At 45.8% G+C, this 19,102-nt stretch overlaps 1 protein-coding gene across 7 annotated transcripts in view; it reads left to right on the plus strand.

Moving 5' to 3' along the window:
- The window catches only part of LOC105467840 (heme oxygenase 2), a 42,807-nt gene that overhangs the window by 11,019 nt on the left and 12,686 nt on the right, over positions 1-19,102 (plus strand). The window contains exons 1-2 of one of the 7 annotated variants that reach the window (XM_071084047.1): positions 15,498-15,637; positions 15,756-15,878. The exons of 2 other annotated variants lie outside the window; for them this stretch is intronic. The gene's annotated coding sequence lies outside the window, so the exon portion shown is untranslated. Of the gene's footprint in view, positions 1-7,733; positions 7,840-15,466; positions 15,638-15,755; positions 15,879-19,102 lie in introns of those variants that run through there. 4 more of the 7 variants (XM_011717593.3, XM_011717594.3, XM_011717589.3 and 1 more) reach the window with 4 other exon arrangements.

Raw genomic sequence — 19,102 nt, forward strand, 5'->3', positions numbered from 1 at the left:
TCTGAGATAGAGGGCCTATTATTAAAGCACCGTGCTAAGGCTGCGAGAAGGTACTAGTGTGATTGAAACAATCTCGTATTATAATGCCATCCTAATTTTAGTTAATCTAGTTGACTGGCTGGCCTCATAAGTAGCTGTGATGATCATAATTTTTATGCCAAACACATGTAATTTTCTGAGCATACAGGTGTACTGAAAGAATTAGGTGGAACAGGATATTTGAAATCAGAATTGTTCTGGAAAGTCGGGAACATAAAGCTTTGTCTTAACACAGTTGTCTGTATTGCACAATTAATATTTACAGAATGGTGCACCTTATGTTATATTTTTGTTTTTCCACCTAACTCTCTAGATTGAAAGGTACTTAACGTGCAGAAGAAGATCTTATCCTTCTTTGTAGTCACAGTACTGAAGAAGGTGATAAATATTTGTTGATGATAATGTAATGTCACCTGTCCAAGTGTAGCCATCATCTTCAGTAGTTACTTGATCTGCTATTGTCTCTGGCAAGACCACTATGTGCTGCTGCAGAGGAGCTGTTGTCACCTTGAACTATCTCTCTGGCAGTCTGGAGGAGGGCAGGAGGGAGAAGGGAAGGAATAAATGAACAAAGCTGAGTGTGGATAGTAGTGTTTGAAGGCAGATGAAAAAGCAAACTTAGTGAAGTGTGGCCTGGGTGGTCCTCTAACTTCTACCTAGAAGATATTAAATCTTTACTCCCTTCTTTTTATGTAGGAAGGGCACAGGGAAAGTCAGGCCTTTGGTCTGCTTGGTAATAGCAGGTATCCCACTAATTAGAATATAACTTAAAAAACTCCATTCCTCTAGCAAAATGTTCAAATGTCTGCGCTCAGCGTCACATTTGTCCTGCTTTGTAAGACTTTTTGTGTTTATAAAAAGGCAAGTGGACCCAGAAGGGGAAAAAACGTGCTGTGCTGAGAAACTAGCTGCTATAGGTTATGCTTTTCTGTCTTCACTTGTGGCTCTTCTAGTTATTTGAGACAGGCAAAAACCCCAAAGTGTTTTTCCTACTCTGTTCCCACAGTCACTCAACACAACACGTCTGACACCAGATATATGGGAGTTGTTTCCCCATACACCAAGTAGTTCTCTAGTAGACACATCAGCGGGGTGTCCTCTTAAGTCAGTTAAATTCTAACACTATATCTGGAGATAGTGTCAGATCCCACCATTGAGGGCTCAGTCCCACAAAACTGTCCCAACTTGAGGCACTAGTCACAAGTAGTAAATTGTCACCTGTTCTTCTGACCTACCAGCTATAAATTGAGAGTTCTGACAGTCCCTCCTCGGGTTTGATTAATCTGCTAGAGTGGCTCACAGAACTCAGGAAAACACTTTACTTATATTTACCCATTTACTCTAAAGGATGTTAAGAAGGATACAGATGGCTGGGCGTGCTGGTTCATGCCTGTAATCCCAGCACTTTGGGAGGCCAAGGAGGGCAGATCACCTGAGGTCAGGAGTTTGAGACCAGCCTGACCAACATGGTGAAACCCCATCTTTACTAAAAATACAAAAAAATTAGCTGGGCGTGGTCGTGCATGCCTGTAGTCCCAGCCACTAGGGAGGCTTAGGCAGGAAAATTGCTTGGACCCTGGGGACGGAGGTTGCAGTGAATTGAGATCACACCACTGCACTCCATCCAGCCTGGGCAACAGAGTGGAAAAAAAGAAAAAAGGATACAGATGAATAGCTAGATGGAAGAGATGTATAGGGTGAGGCATGTAGAAAGGGGCATGGAGCTTCTACGCCCTCTCTGGAACTTTCATGTAGTCAGCTATTCTGAAGCTAATGCAAACCCTGGGGTGTGTGTGTGTGTGTGTGTGTGTGTGTTTATGGAGGCTTCATTACAAAGGCATAATTGAATACATTATTGGCCATTGGTGATCAATTCAACCTTTAGACCTTCTCCCCTCCCCTGAGGTTAAGTGGGTAGAGCTGAAAGTTCCCACCCTCTAATCACATAGTTGGTTCCCCAGGCAATCAGCCCCTATCCCAAGGCTATCTAGGAGCCCACCAAGAGTTACTTACTTACAACAGAAGATGCTCCTATTACCAGCCGGGTGCAGTGGCTCACACCTGTAATCCCAGCACTTTGGGAGGCAGATCCACGAGGTCAGGAGTTCAAGACCAGTCTGGCCAAAATAGTGAAACCCTGTCTCTACTAAAAATACACAAAAAATTAGCTGGGTGTGGTGGTGTGCGCCTGTAATCCCAGCTACTCAGGAGGCTGAGGCAGGAGAATTGCGTGAACCTGGGAGGTAGAGGTTGCAGTGAGCCAAGATCATGCCACTGCACTACAGCCTGGGTGACAGAATGAGACTGTCTCAAACAAAACAAAACAAGATGCTCCTATTACCCAGGAAATTCCAAGGGATTTAGGAAATTACAAAAGTTTTAGGAGTTCTGTGTCAGGAACTGGGGTTAAAGACCAATATCAGAACGAAAGATTCTCCTAGTGCCCCCATCTACAAAAGTTTTAGGAGCTTTGTGCTAGGAACCTAGGGTGCAGATGAAATATATCTATACATCTTTTTGTGTGTTTGTTTTTTGAGATGGAGTCTTGCTGCGACACCTAGGCTGGAGTGCAGTGGCGCTATCTCAGCTCACTGCAACCTCCGCTTCCCAGGCTCAAGCGATTCTCCTGCCTCAGCCTCCCAAGTAGCTGGGACTACAGATGTGCGCCACTATACCTGGCTAATTTTTGCATTTTTAGTAGAGACGAGGTTTCACCATATTAACCAGGCTGGTCTCGAACTCCTGACCTCAAGTGGTCCACCCGCCTCAGCCTCCCAAAGTGCTGTGATTACAGGCGTGAGCCACGGTGCCCGGCCTCATATGCCCCAATTTTTTTTTTTTTTTTGAGACTAAGTCTCGCTCTGTCGCCCAGGCTGGAGTGCAGTGGCTGGATCTCAACTCACTGCAAGCTCTGCCTCCGAGGTTTACGCCATTCTCCTGCTTCAGCCTCCCGAGTAGCTGGGACTATAGGCACCCGCCACCACACCCGGCTAGTTTTTTGTATTTTTTAGTAGAGATGGGGTTTCATCGTGTTAGGCAGGATGGTCTCGATCTCCTGACCTCGTGATCCGCCCATCTCAGCCTCCCAAAGTGCTGGGATTACAGGCTTGAGCCACCGCGCCCGGCCTATATGCCCAAATTTTAAAAGAGGCAACACATTCAAGTCCAAATAGCTAAAGGTAGAAGGATCAAGAAACAGTAATATGAGGCCATTTGACAGGTATATATAGTCATTCCTCAGTATCTATGGAGATTGGTTCCAGGACCCCTCAAGGGTATCAAGATCCAGGATGCTCAAGTTTCGTTTTTTTTTTTTTTTTTTTTTGAGACGGAGTCTTGCACTGTCATCCAGGCTGGAGTGCAGTGGTGCGATTTCGGCTCACTGCAACCTCCACCTCCCGGGTTCAAATGATCCTCCTGCCTCAGCCTCCAGAGTAGCTGGGATTATAGGTGTGCACCACCACGCCTGTCTAATTTTTGTATTTTTAGTAGAGATGAGGTTTCACCATGGTGGCCAGGCTGGTCTCGAACTCCTGACTTCAGGTGATCTGCCGGCCTCGGCCTCCCAAAGTGCTGGCATTACAGGCATGAGCCACCATTCCCAGCTCAAGTTTCTTATATAAAATGGTGTATAGAATTTGCATGTAACATATCTTTCGTATTCTTTAAATCATCTGTATCTATAATACCTAATACAGTGCTATGTAAATAATTGTTATATTGTATTGTTTAGGTAATCATGACAAGAAAAAAAGTCTGTACATGTGTAGTACAGATGCAGCCATCTTGTTTTTTTTTCTTCCCCCCTAAAGATTGATTGGTTGATTGAGACGGCATCTCGCTCTGTCACCCAGGCTGGAGTGCAATGGTGCAGTCTTGGTTCACTGCAACCTCCGCCTCCTGGGTTCAAGCGATTCTCTTGCCTTAGCCTCCCAAGTATCTGGGATTACAGGTGCCTGCCACAACCCCCGGCTAATTTTTACATTTTTAGCAGATTACGGGGTTTCACCATGTTGGCTAGGCTGGTCTTGAACTCCTGACCTTAAGTGATTCACCCACTTCCACCTCTCAAAGTGCTACGATTACAGGCGTGAGCCACCATGCCAGGCCTTTTTGTGAATATTTTTAATCTGAGGTTGGTTGAATCCACAAATGCAGAGCCCATGGATATGTAGGGCTGACTGTACTGTATTGAGCCTCTAAGGTGTGCAGAGTATTGGCACTGAGGGGATGTGCAAATACAACAGCAAACCAAGCACAGTCTTTGTTTACTAGGAGCTGGTAGTAATTTTGAGAAGACACAAAACAGTAAAATCACTTTGTAAGGTTTATGAGAGTTTTGAGAGGCCGGGGAAGTTAGAGTGGAGAAATTGAGAAAACGGGAGAACTTGCACTGAACCCGCTAAGATAGAGTAGGAAGAGAAGAGAAGGAAGGAGGCCAGAGAAAGAAGAAACCCTTCTTAGAGCACTCAGGGTCTTACTGAAAACTTTACCCATAAAAAGAGAATGTCACTGATAGACTCCTTTTAGAACAGGGATTGATTTTTTTCTTTTTGTTTTTATTTTTGTTTTTTTTGTTTGTTTGTTTGTTTGTTTGTTTTGAGACGGAGTCTCGCTCTGTCGCCCAGGCTGGAGTGCAGTGGCGCGATCTCGGCTCACTGCAAGGTCCGCCTCCCGGGTTCACGCCATTCTCCTGCCTCAGCCTCCCGAGTAGCTGGGACTACAGGCGCCCACAACCGCGCCCGGCTAAGTTTTTGTATTTTTAGTAGAGACGGGGTTTCACCGTGGTCTCGATCTCCTGACCTTGTGATCCGCCCGCCTCGGCCTCCCAAAGTGCTGGGATTACAGGCGTGAGCCACCGCGCCCGGCTTATTTTTGTTTTTGAGAGAAGTCGCGCTCTTGTCCCCCAGGCTTGAGTGCAATGGCTCAATCTTGGCTCACTGCAACCTCTGCCCCCTGGGTTCAAACGATTCTCCTGCCTCTGCCTCCCAAGTAGCTGGGATTAAGGTGCCTGCCACCACCATGCCCAGCTAATTTCTGTATTTTTGTTAGCGACAGGGTTTTACCATGTTGGCCAGGCTGGGCTCGAACTCCTGACCTCAGGTGATCCACCCACCTTGGCCTCCCAAAGTGCTGGGATTACAGGTGTTAGCCACCATGCCTAGCCACAGGCAACATTTTAAAACTATACTATTGTCCTGGAGAGAGAATCTGAAGCCTTGCTCTGATTCTGAAAGGAATTTGCAACCAAAAACAGGATAAGGGGCCGGGCGCGGTGGCTCATGCCTGTAATCCCAGCACTTTGGGAGGCCGAGGCAGGCGGATCACGAGGTCAGGAGATCAAGACCATCCTGGCTAACACTGTGAAACCCCGTCTCTACTAAAAATACAAAAGATTAGCCGGGTGTGGTGGCGGGCGCCTATGGTCCCAGCTACTCAGGAGGCTGAGGCAGGAGAATGGCGTGAACCCGGGAGACGGAGCTTGCAGTGAGCCAAGATCGCACCACTGCACTCCAGGCTGGGCGACAGAGCAAGACTCCGTCTCAAAAAAAAAAAAAAACAAAAACAAAAACGGATAAGGATTATTCTGAAAAATACCCTTTCTTCCCATCTTCAGAAGTACACATCTCTCAATTTGTGTCTTCGAACACAAATTGTGTTCGAAAAAGGAAGTATTTGAGTAGATTAAAGACAGAAACCCTAGGACATTCCTTTGTAAACAAACAGCCTTTTACCAAACACCAACTGTCAAGGGACTTGCCTGAGTACTTGTCCAAAGGACAGCATGTCCCCATGTGTAAGCAGTGGTCTAATCTGGTTCCTAGGAGAGGACTGCTGAGGCCGCAGCAACTTAACTAGCTGGTGTGGGTGAGGCAGAAGTGTTTAGAGCTCAAGGTCTGACTTTAGTCAAGGACAGCTGATTAGAGTATGTGCCTGTCCCTAATACAGGGTTAGAGCTCAGTACCAATGCTGGGGATGAGGTGAGTTGAAGACACAGAAACTACATGGTTTTTTGGAAGGTCATGAAGTTTTCAAGGAGCTAGTGGGCAACTGGAAATGATGTGTGGAAGAGTAGATGGAGCTCTGGCCCAGTGGCCAGAAAGCTCTGGGCAGGTCAGTTCTGGGAACAATGGTTAATCCAGGCCCAGCTTCCCACTGCTGATTTGGACATACTGGCCTAAAATAAGAGACCGTGCCCAGAGCCACTGGTCACTTAGCACAGGTAGTGGGAAATGGTAGCCAGCAAATGTTTAATTGAGTATCTTATGTCTCCTAGACCATAGCTGAGCAAAAGCAAAGTAAGCCAAGCTCGAGGTCCTGAGAGGACTGAGGAGCTGAGCTCAGTCCCTTTTGGCCCTCCTTTTTCTTTCTCTCCTCATTTTAAGTATGGAAGCTTACTTATTTCTTTTATGTATTGGCCATGTGTATAGGGTTTTGTTTGAAAAAAGGCTTGAGGCTGGGCATCATGGCCCACGACTGTAATCCCAGTACTTTGGGAGGCCAAAGAGAGATCGCTTGAGCCCAGGAGTTCGAGACCAACCTGGGCAACATAGTGAGACCCTGTCTCGACAAAAAAAATTTTAATTAGCTAGACGTGGTAGTGAATGCCTGTAGTCCCAGCTGCTCCAGAGGCTAAGTTGGAAGTATCACCTGAGCCCAGGAGTTGAGGCTGCAATGAGCTATGATTGAGCCATTGCACTTCAGCCTGAGCAACACAGCAAGACCCTGTCTCCAAAAAAAAAAAAAAAAAAAAAGTTTGGGCACAGTGGCTCCTGTCTTTAATCCCAGCACTTTGGGAGGCCAAGGTGGGTGGATCACCTGAGATCAGGAGTTTGAGACCAGCCTGACCTCTAAAAATACAAAATTAGCCAGGCGTGGCCGGGCACAGTGGCTCATACCTGTAATCCCAGCACTTTGGGAGGCCGAGGCGGGTGGATCACCTGAGGTTGGGAGTTCGAGACCAGCCTGACCAACATGGAGAACCCTTGTGTCTACTAAAAATACAAAATTAGCTGGATGTGGTGGTGCATGCCTGTAGTCCCAGCTACTCAGTAGGCTGAGGCAGGAGAATCGCTTGAACCCAGGAGGCAGAGGTTGCAGCGAGCCAAGATTGCACCATTGCACTCCATTGTTTTGCTGCAACAACAGCGAAACTCCACCTCAAAAAAAAAAAAAAAAAAAAAAAAGGCTTGAGTATACCTCTCACGGGCTTGGAGAACGCCTGAGCTGTTGGATAGTTGCCTTTTCCATTTTGTCTGCTTTTTTCTGAAGCTGTTCATTCATTGTTGCCTAATCATGTCCTCAGTCAGTAGTTGATGTTCTGGGCTATTTGAATTTCCTCTGAATAATGATTAATGGAGATAATGATGTTTGACCAGTTCTGGGAACTCTTGGGAATTCAAGGAATTAAACTCTTGGACATTAAACTTCACTTTAATATGTATAGTTGTGGGTGCTGCCCCATTGGAGAAGATTGTAACAGGAAGTTACTCAGTTTTACAGCAAACTGCTGGGATTTTTGATTTTTTCTTTTTCTTTTTTTTTCAGTAAATTATGATAACTGTAACATTTTCCTTTGCAATAATGATAACCTAAAGCCTTGGTGTTTCCTCTAAAATGTGCATAGATACAGGATGTGGGCTTGTTACAAAGTTATATAACTGTTGCCTTTTTGTGGTTGACCCCTTCCCTAGAGAACAACATGAAGAGACCTTGCTGCTGCTATGAAACACAGACTCTAAGGACAACTTGGAGGACACTGGATGTTTTTTCACAGATGTAGACATCAAGGAGTCAGTGGTTTGTGTATTCATTGAGTGGAGAAGGCTGGCAAGCATTTGCCACCATGACAGTTAAAAATGTGCCTGTACATTTCTCTCTTTTTTTGAGACAGGATCTCACTCTGTCGCCTAGGCTGGAGTGCAGTGGTGCGTTTTTGGCTCATTACAACCTCCACCTCCTGGGCTCAAGCAATCCTCCTGCCTCAGACTCCTGAGTAGCTGGGACGACAGGCATGTGCCACCATGCCCAGCTAATTTTTGTAGTTTTTTTTGTAGAGACAGGGGTTTTTGCCATGTTGCCCAGGCTGGTATGCATTTCTTTATATAAAGAGGGGGCAAGTAACACAGTGTTATGCTACCAATCAGGCTTTCAGAGACCATAAAACAAAATCTAAAAGGTACGCTCTCAGTAGTCATATCTGTGGAATGTAAGGGGGACAGTTTAAGACCAATGTAATGCAGCATTTTCCCTTCATATATGAAACAGTGAGTTACTCAAGCACAAAGCGTCAAATGCTCGATCCCCCAACAGGGCCATTCTCATCCTTCACCAAGTGTTTAGTCATTAGGCAGCCATCATCCTCCCTCCCTTTCTCCCTCCCTTCATCCCTTCCTTCCTTCCTTCCTTCTGCAGTGGCATAGTCATGGGCTCAAGTGATCCATCTCAGCCTCACGAGTAGCTGGTACCACAAGCACTCACCACCATATCCAGCTAATTTTATTTTACTTTTTAAAAATTTTTTGAAACAGAGCCCTACTCTGTCACATAGGCTGGAGTGCAGTGGCACGATCTTGGCTCACTGCAGGCTCCAACCCCAGGGTCAAGTGATCCTCCTACCTCAGGCTCCCAGATAGCTGGGACTACAGGCGTGTGCCACCATGCTCAGCTAAGTTTTGTATTTTTTGTAGAGATGGGGTTTTGCCATGTTGCCCAGGCTAGTCTGGAACTCCTGTACTCAAGCTATTCACTTGCCTTGGCCTCCCAAAGTGCTGGGATTACAGGTGTGAGCCACTGCGTCCAGCCTCATCCAGCTAGTTTTATAATTTTTGGGAGGAGGTAGCAACAGGGAGCTGTATATGTTGCCCAGGCTGGTCTCAAACTCCTGGCCTCAGTGATCCTCCTGTCTCAGCCTCCCAAAGTGTTGGGATTATAGGTGTGAGCTACCACACCTGCCCCATTATTCTTTTTTTTTTGAGACAGAGTCTCACACTGTCACCCAGGCTGGAGTGCAATGGTGCAATCTCTGCTCACTGTAGGCTCCATCTCCCAGGTTCACGCCATTCTCCTGCCTCAGCCTCCTGAGTAGCTGGGATTACAGGTGCCCGCCACTACACCTGGCTAATTTTTTGTATTTTTAGTGGAGATGGGTCTCACCATGTTAGCCAGGATGGTCTCGATCTCCTGACCTCGTGATCCACCCACCTCAGCCTTCCAAAGTGCTGGGATTATAGGCGTGAGCCACCACGCCCGGCCCGTTATTCTTATACCTGAGATTCACCTTTAATTGCCCTCTGTCATCAGCACTTTGACAATGCCTCAATTTTGAGAATACCTTGTATTCTGGAAATGATTCATTCAGTCAACAAACCCTGATTGGTGTGTAGTTGGGTAATAGGAGATAAATGAACTGTAATCTGGAAAACAAACATATAAACAGATACATACCATAACAAGATACAAGTGCTAGGATGGATCATAAAAGGCTTACTTAGGTAGCTCTGAATGTAATATCAGGCCTACAGTATTATCACTTAATGTTGTTTTTTGGATCTTATTTTTAGAAGCAGCACAACCTTTTTCTTGGAGGAAATAATAGCAAGGAATAGGGGAGCTGTTCTGACTGAAGCAGGGTATAGGAGGCCCACAGCCTTTCCTGCTTTGCCTCCTGTTCAAAGCCATCCTCCCTGCAGTTCACTGAGAAATGACTCATTGGAGCTCCAAGGAAGTCCTACAGCTAGCTAGTTGCAGACCTGGTAGTAGAAGTTAGTTCTCCTGATTCTTAGCTTTCTTAGCAGTCAGATACCAGACTGATAAACAATAATGAAATTTCTCCCAGTTTTCTGTTCCATCCCACAAAGAAGTCAATAAACACATTTCTGTCAGGGACTTCAGCCTGCCTGGGTTTGTTACTGAGTTCGTTTTAAATGTTTAACTTGCAGAGATCCAAATACATACAAATAAGGTCTATTCCCAGGAAGGTACTGTAACCCTTTTCATTGTCATTTGTGGGCAGTGCCAAGCTGCCTCTAATAGCCTCTTGTGTTTTTTTGGTGGAAATTCAGTTACCTCAGAAATCTATGTAAGAGATATTTGATAAAGGTGACTAACAATCTTGTCTCTGTAAATTGATGAAAGGATGAGAGGGGTATTAGACTCCTGTCCTCTTTTGAATGCACACTGCTTTTGTGGTCCAGCAGGGTTTCTCAACGTTAGTGCTGTTGACAATTTGGGCTGGATCGTTTGTGGCGGTGGGGTATGTGTGTGTGTGCGCACATGCAAGCCTGTGTGTGCTTTCTGTGCATTATAGGACATTGAGCAGTGTCCCTGACTTCTACCCACTATTGTCAATAGCACATTCCCATCTTTCAGTTGTGACAACTAAACATGTCTGTAAACATTGCCACATCTCCAAACATGTTCCTTGGGGGACAAGTTGGCCCCCAGTGGAGAAACGCTGGATTGGAGATTGGTTGTCATGAGATGAAAATGCAAATCAGATTTGTCACAGGACAAAGTAAATTTTCAGTTACCTAATTAAACCTTTACTTTTTATAAGTCACTCTAAAGAAACAAAAGTGTGTCCTGTCTTCCATCCCTGATTCTCGGTTACTGGAGGACCCTTCACCTAAGTCTTGTTCAGGATCTCCTCGAAGGAGTTAAACTAAAACAATACGATATCTTCCCTTAGGTCTTTTGCAGAATTTATTTTGCTAGGCCGGGCACTGTGGCCCACTCCTGTAATGCTAGCACTTTGGGAGGCCAAGGTGATTGGATCGGTTGAGTTCAGGAGTTCAAGACTCACCTGGGCAACATGGTAAAACAGTATCTCTACAAAAAATACCGAAAAATTACCTGGGCATGGTGTTGCATGCCTGTAGTCCCAGGTACTTGGGGGACTGAGGTGGGAGGATCACTTGAGCTCAGGAGGTCAAGGCTGCAGTGGGCCGAGACTGACACTGCACTCCAGCCTAGGTGACAAAGTGAGACTCTATCTCAAAAAGTACATATATATATTTTGCTTGAAATTCCAAGATTTTTCTTTCTTTTCTTTCTTTCCTTCTTTTTATTTTTTATTTTTTTTTGAGATAGAATCTCGCTCTGTTGCTCAGGCTGCAGTGCAGTGGCGTGATCTCGGCTCACTGCAGCCTCTGCCTCCCAGGTTCTGAGTAGCTAGGACTACAGGCACACACCACCACATCCATCTAATTTTTGTATTTTTAGTAGACATAGGGTTTCACCATATTGACCAGGCTGGTCTTGAACTCCTGACCTTGTGATCCACTTGCCTTGGCCTCCCAAAGTACTGAGATTACAAGTGTGAGCCATTGTGCCTAACCCCCATATACTTTCAAACAAGAAATGGAAATATCACTGTCTCCATGAAAAGCCCTATAGGCAGCATCAAATCTATACTAGGGGCCAGATGCAGTACCTCACAACTGTAATCCCAACACAGGGAGGGCGAGAGGATTCCTTGAGGCCAGGAGTTCGAGACCAGACTGGGCAATATATTGAGACCCTATCTCTACAAAATACTTTTTAAAATTAGCATAGTGGTGCGCACATGTAGTCCTAGCTACTTAGAAGGATGAATTGGGAGGATCGCCTGAGCCCAGGAAGTAGAGTCTGCAGTGAGCTAATATTGCACCACTACAGTCTCCTAAGTAGATGGGACACTCCAGACAGAGCAAAACCCTGTCTCTAAAAACAAACAAAGAAATAAATAAATGGCTTACACTGAGGGTCACAGACTTTGAGTTGAGGTTCATCATGAAGAATCTCCATTTTCATTCTAATAGCACTAGATACAGGCTGGGTGCAGTGGCTCACGCCTATAATCCCAGCACTTTGGGAGGCTGATGCAGGCGGATCACGAGGTCAAGAGATTGAGACCATCCTGGCCAACATGCTGAAACCCTGTCTTTACCAAAAATATAAAAAATTAGCTGGGTGTGGTGGCATGTGCCTGTAATCCCTACTACTCGGGAGGCTGAGGCAGGAAAATTGCTTGAACCCAGGAGGCAGAGATTGCAGTGAGCCAAGATTGTGCCACTGCACTCCAGCCTGGTGGCAGAGCAAGACTTGTCTCTCCGTCTCAAAAAAAAAAAAGACTGGGTGCGGCGGCTCACCTTGTAATCCCAACACTTTGGGAGGCCAAGGCGGGCAGATCACTTGAGGTCAGCAGTTTGAGACCAGCCTGGGCAACATGGCAATACCTTGACTCTACTAAAAATACAAAAATTAGTTGGGTGTGTTGGCCTGTAGTACTAGCTACTCAGGAGGCTGAGGCACAAGAATTGCTTGAACCCAGAGGCAGTGGGGAGGGATAGCGTTAGGAGATATACCTAATGTAAATGACGAGTTAATGGGTGCAGCACACCAACATGGCACATGTATACATATGTAACAAACCTGCATGTTGTGCACATGTACCCTAGAACTTAAAGTATAATTTAAAAAAAAAAAAAAAAAGAATTGTTTGAACCCAGGAGTGGGGAGAAAAAGGAAATATTAGGGGACATTTGTTAATTTTACATTTCTTTTTTCTTTTCTCTTCTTTTTCCTTTTTTTTTTTTTTTTTGAGACAGAGTCTTGCTCTGTGGCCCAGGCTGGAAGCCGGAATTCAGTGGTTCCGTCATAGCTCATTGCCACCTCTACCTCCTGGGCTCAAGTGATCTTCCCACCTGAGCCTCCTAAGTAGATGGTACCACAACTGCATGCCACTCCCCTCCACCCCCGTCAGCCTACCAGCTAATGAAAATTTTTTTTTTTTTTTTTTTTTTAGAGATGGGGTCTCCCTGTGTTGCCCAGGCCAGTCTCAAATTCCTAGGCCCAAGCAATCCTCCTGCCTTGGCCTCTGAAAGTGCTGGGATTACAGACATGAGCCACTGGGCTCAGCCATTAATTTTAAATTGCAAGGGATGTTTTCTTTAGTTTATTAATCAGCACCATATAATGTCACAGTTTATAACTCATTTATCTCATTTAATTCTCATACCTACCTTGTGGAATTGTTATCACTGTCCTTTACAGATGAAGAAAGAAACTCCAGGAAATTAAGTAGCTGGCCCAAGTCTACCCAACTGGGATGGGCAGAACCAGGGTTTGCTCTTGGTTGTACCTTTCTAGAGCCTGTGCCTTAACCACATCCATGTGCTGCCTCTTGGCCTCTGTGCATCCAGTAGATTCTCTCATGGCTAGGCTCATCTTAATTAACATTTGTTGGGTGCCTACTACGGCTCAGTCTCTAGAGATCATTGTAAAATCCAGTCCACTGCCCCAGCTCCTCGTGTGTCTTTTGAACACATTAGTATTGTGCTGTGCAGAAAGGACTTCTGTGCATATGCCTGCTATTACGCTTGTTGAACCCAGTTTCTAGAAACTTTCATTCATATGGGGGGATTCGGTCTTCTTATCATAGAATATATACAGAAATACAAATACTTAAATCTTTATCTAAATTAATAGTCACATATGCCATTTATACAGATAGCAAGTTACAGCCAAGTGACAGTTGTGATGGGAGGCCGTGTCCAGGGAATTTCATACTAGTGAGGAAAGTAGAAAACATGGCTGTGGGGCTGGCTTGGTGGCTAACACCTGTAATCCCAGCACTTTGGGAGACCGAGGCGGGTAGATCACGAGGCCAGGAGATCGAGACCATCCTGGCTAACATGGTGAAACCCCGTCTCTACTAAAAATACAAAAAATTAACGGGGTGTGGTGGCGGGCACCTGTAGTCCCAGCTACTCAGGAGGCTGAGGCAGGAGAATGGCATGAACCCGGGAGGCGGAACTTGCAGAGCACCGCTGCGCTGCAGCCTGGGCCACAGAGCGAGACTCCATCTCAAAAAAAAAAAAAAAAAGAAAACATGACTGTGCAAATTTAACATATTGACTGGGCGGAGTAATGCATGGCGATCTGTTTTCTCTTCCCTTCAATCCTGAAAGGTTTCTTTGAAGAGCTGGAGTATGGAGTGTCTAGAAAGCTTTCCTAGAAAGCTAGTGTACATTTTGCTAAATAATCACTGTGTCACTTAGATTTTCTACTCTTTAAGTGTGGTTATGAGATGTGTTCCAAATAATTTGTTATTAACAATGAAGTTTATGAATGCTTTGCCTTTAAAAAAATAAGTTTGGGTGGGGTGCAGTGGCTCACGCACCCCAGCACTTTGTAATCCCAGCACTTTGGGAGGCTGAGGCGGGCAGATCGTTTGAGTCCAGGAGTTTGAGACCAGCCTGGACAACATGGTGAAACCCCATCTCTACTAAAACTACAAAAATTAGCCAGGTGTGGTGGCTTGTGCCTGTAGTCCCAGCTACTTCGGGGGCTGAAGCAGGAGGATCACTTGAGCCTGGGAAATCCAGGCTGCAGTGAGCTATGATCACACCACTGTACTCCAGCCTGCGTGAAAAAGTGAGTCTCTTAAAAAAAAAAGTTTGGTCGGGCATGGTGGCTCATACCTGTAATCACTGTAATCACAGCACTTTGGGAGGCCAAAATGGGAGGACTGTTGAGGCTAGGAGTTCAAGAGCAGTCTGGGTTTGATTGGGTTAAAGATTATCCCTGTAAGTTGGCTCCCTTTCTGAGAAGTTGTTTAGAGTAGAAGAGAGAGCTGCATTTACAGCTAATTGCTAGTAATTTCACATCATCTGCAATATATTTTCTGGACACTCTGCCCGACTACTCCTGTGGGACATTGTCATTTATGTGCAAATCAGGCCCTATATACTAAGGGAGGAAAACAATTGAGGACCTCCTTTTTTAGGAACTCTTGGTGCCTTGTGCATTAAGACAGGGAGTCAGAAGGTAAGAAGGAAGCAGATTCCACTTCTCTTACCACTCTTAGGGTGTAGGCAGGGCCCGCTGGTAGTGCTGGGAAAGCCGACCATCCTTCTTTGAGCAAGTCCAATAGCTGCTGCTGCTAGTTCCGTCCTACCATAGGCACAGTCTGTGTAGGATGAGCCAACCATATGTGGCATTACTGGTTTTTGGCCTGGGCTTGTTTCCTTGCCCCAACTTCAGCCCCCACCAGAATCTGGGTAGTCATTGTGAAGAAGCCTAGGAATAATACCTTACTCTACAGGCCTGTGGAAACGTGTAAAGATACCTTGCAGGCCCAGAGTGAGAAACTGGAGCTGCCTTGTTCGATTGACCAAAGGCTTGTCCTATAGAGTTGCTAATTTTACAGGATGTTTATGTTAACATACTTTCTATCTATTGCACTACCATTTCTGAGGCACAATATATTTAATATATTTCAGTAGGCAGAAATATAGGACTGCTTAGATTTTAAACACTCAATACATGCTTGACACGGTTTAGTCTATTTCTCTGTAGTTACTATAGCAATGGATGCTATAGAGATGTGCAGACCCTATTGTGACCTCCCTTTGGTATAGGGATGCTCTGGAGCCCTTGGCTTCATTGTCCACTAAGGTCTAGCAGGTCTGATTGCCTCTCTTCAGGCACTGAATATCGGGGTATGCCATCCTCCCCTGCTGGAACCAGCCTTGGCCTGCCCTGTTAGTCATCAAAAATAGATCTCACCAGGGAACAATCTTCTCAGGTTGTTGTGTAATCTGAGTGAGCCAAGGTGAGTGTTTTGGGGACAAGCAGCATCAACTTCTGAATCTTCAGCTGGGCCTGAGCACTTATTTCTCAGAAATAATAGAATCTTGCTCACTTTTCTTTCTTTTTTTTTTTTTTTTTAGGACAGAGTCTCGCTCTGTTGACCAGGCTGGAGTGCAGTGGATCGATCTCAGCTCATTGTAGCCTCCACCTCCTGGGTTCAAGCGATTCTCCTGCCTCAGCCTCCAGTGTAGCTGGTATTACAGGTGTGCGCCACCACACCTGGCTAATAATTGTATTTTTAGTAGAGATGGGGTTTCACCATGTTGGCCAGGCTGCTCTCGAACTCCTGACCTCAATTGATCTGCCCACTTCAGCCTCCCAAAGAGCTGGGATTATAGGTGTGAGTCACCATGCCGGGCCTCTTGCTCACTTTGTATACTAAAACAACAAATTACAGGCTGTAGTTTAACCTCTCTACTGCATGCATAAATGCAGTGTAGTATGAGTGCCTCTAGCCCATAACTTCAGTTTCCATGTTACCAGCAGTCTGTGGTGACACTATACTAATCTCACATGCAGGAACCAATGAGGATTAACTAGGGACACAGGAGGAGTTACCTTGCATTCAGAACGACTCAAGTTTAGTCTCAACTTGATCACTAGCTCTCTGAGTGACCTTGCCCATGTTAATTCTCTTGATCTTAGTTTCTTCAGAGCCAATGAGACACTGCTTGAAAGTGACTTAGCCTGGTATACCCAGGTCTGTCAGACTTATAGTCTAGTGCTGTCTTGGGTGAACTTGAGGGCCGTCTACCAAGGCAGGAATGGCTTCTTTAAAAAAAAAAAAAATTGGCCGGGCGCGGTGGCTCAAGCCTGTAATCCCAGCAGTTTGGGAGGCCGAGACGGGCGGATCACGAGGTCAGGAGATCGAGACCATCCCAACATGGGCTAACGTGGTGAAACCCCGTCTCCACTAAAAAATACAAAAAAAAAAACTAGCCGAGCGAGGTGGCGGGCGCCTGTAGTCCCAGCTACTCGGGAGGCTGAGGCAGGAGAATGGCGTGAACCCGGGAGGCGGAGCTTGCAGTGAGCTGAGATCCGGCCACTGCACTCCAGCCTGGGCGACAGAGCAAGACTCCGTCTCAAAAAAAAAAAAAAAATTATTTTATTTTTATTTTTTTGTAGAGAGGGGGGCTCACTATGTTTCCTAGGCTGGTCTCAAACTCCTGGACTCAAGTGATCCTTCAGCCTCGGCCTCCCAAAGTGCAGAGATTATAGGTGTGAGCTACCAGAACCAGCCTCCAGGAATGGCTTCTGAGGCTTCAGGGCTGCTTGTGGAGAGGAAAGCATCTGGGAGCTGATGGCACTCTCAGATTTCCCAAAATGACAGTTCTGCATACGCACCTTAGTCACCTACATTTTTCCCTCTACCCCCAAATACTATTCACAGTTCCTGTTTATGATAGAAGCTGAAGCTTACAGGTGACAATTTTTGTGCCTGTGTGAAAGGAAACATGACTGACTCCACTTATCCACAGGACACCTGCTTTCAAGGTTGTTCAGTGTTGGAATATTTGCTTGATAGTAACCTAGGGATGACCCAAGGTTTCATCAGTTAAAGCCAGCCCTGTGGGATGCCTGAAGCCTAGGCTCTGTCCCTATAAAAATCCCACCAGAACCATTTTAGAATTCACTCAGGGCTTTACCACCTCCCCCCGCCCCGGTGCTGACTATGAAACTAAAGAATCCTCAGCTTCTCAGCCCTGGGACACATTCTCCTCATATAAAGTGAGGTGGCAGTCAGGGAACAGGGGCGAGTCTTGTGCTTATTTCAGTTATAGTAGGAAGACTCTATCAGGACTCATCGTTGTCCCAGCAATAGTCAATTCCAGGCCCCTTCTTTGAACTCATTTCAGTGTTTCAGGTTCCGTCCTTCGTGTCTGCCTTCACTGCTTGCTCAGTTGTATTTGCACATGGCTAGAGATGAGCACACTTCTCTTCTCCAGTAAAAAAGCCTGCAAGAAAAGTCTTGGACTTCTTGAACTGCTATCAGTTGTTTTTTTTTAATTCAATATATTTTTTGAGATGGAGGGGGTCTCACTTTGTTGCCCAGGATGGTGTTGAACTCCTGGCCACAAGCGATCCTTCTACCTCAGCGTTCCAAAGTACAGAGATTATAGGCTTGAGCTACCACAACCAGTCTCTTGTCAGTTTTTGAGGTTACTTAAGAGGCTAATGCCTTTAAATTAGTTTGCCTTCCTTTTTGCCCAGACATGCAAATGCTTATTTAGTAAATCTGACTCAAGTGCTTTGTGTCCCGAGTCCCCACTTTTCCAGGATTCATTGTCTTTTGTTTGTTTGTTTGTTTTTTGAGACAGAGTCTCGCTTTGTAGCCCAGGCTGGAGGGCAGTGGCATGGTCTCGGCTCACTGCCAAGCTTCACCTCCCGGGTTCACGCCATTCTCCTGCCTCAGCCTCCCGAGTAGCTGGGACTACAGGCACCTGCCACCACACCCAACTAATTTTTTTGTATTTTTAGTGGAGACGGGGTTTCACTGTGTTAACCAGGATAGTCTCAATCTCTTGACCTCGTGATCCACCTGCCTCGGCCTCCCAAAGTGCTGGGATTACAGGTGTGAGCAATCGCGCCCAACCCTTTTTTTTTTTTTTTTTTTTTGAGACACAGTCTTGCTCTGTCGCCCAGGCTGGAGTGCAGTGGCACTATCGGCTCACTGCATCCTCCACCTCCTGGGTTCAAGCAAGTCTCGTGACTCAGCCTCCCGAGTAGCTGGGATTATAGTCACGCGCCACCACACCTGGCTAATTTTTTATATTTTTAGTACAGATAGGGTTTCGCCATGTTGGCCAGGCTGGTCTTGAATGCCTGACCTCAGGTGATCTACCCATTTGACCTCCCAGAGTGCTGGGATTACAGACGTGAGCCACTGTGCCCAGCTGGATTCAGTCTTAACTTGCTCTTTTTTTTTTTTTTTTGAGTCTCACTCCCTTGCCAGGCTGGAGTACAATGGTGTGATCATAGCTCATTGCATCCTTGAACTCCTGGGGTTAAAAGATCCTCTGGCCCCAGTTTCCCGAGTGGTTGGGACTACAGGTGTGTGTCACCACACCTGGCTAATTATCTTATTTTTCGTAGAGACAAGGTCTCGCTGTGTTGCCCAGGCTAGTCTTAAACTCCTAGGCTTAGGTGATGCTCCCACCTTGGCCTCCCAAAGTGCCGGGATTATAGGTGTGAGCCACTGCACTCAGCCTGGATTTGCTCTTTTATCAAGAGGTTAATAGTCACTCTTCCATTCAAGGAACTGTGGGATTGAATTGCCCCAGTGATTGAAATGAAAGGGCTTATGTATAATATTTCCTGAGGAGTGGTAGTACCAGAGTTCAGAGGAGACCTCAGGCCATTTATTCTATAAACTTAGAAGCTATAGTTCTAGATGATGTGGCTTCTTCAGGGTGTTGAGAAGTCTGTG

The sequence above is a fragment of the Macaca nemestrina genome, chromosome 18 (assembly GCF_043159975.1).
Source record: "Macaca nemestrina isolate mMacNem1 chromosome 18, mMacNem.hap1, whole genome shotgun sequence".
NCBI classification, from domain to species: Eukaryota; Metazoa; Chordata; class Mammalia; order Primates; family Cercopithecidae; genus Macaca; species Macaca nemestrina.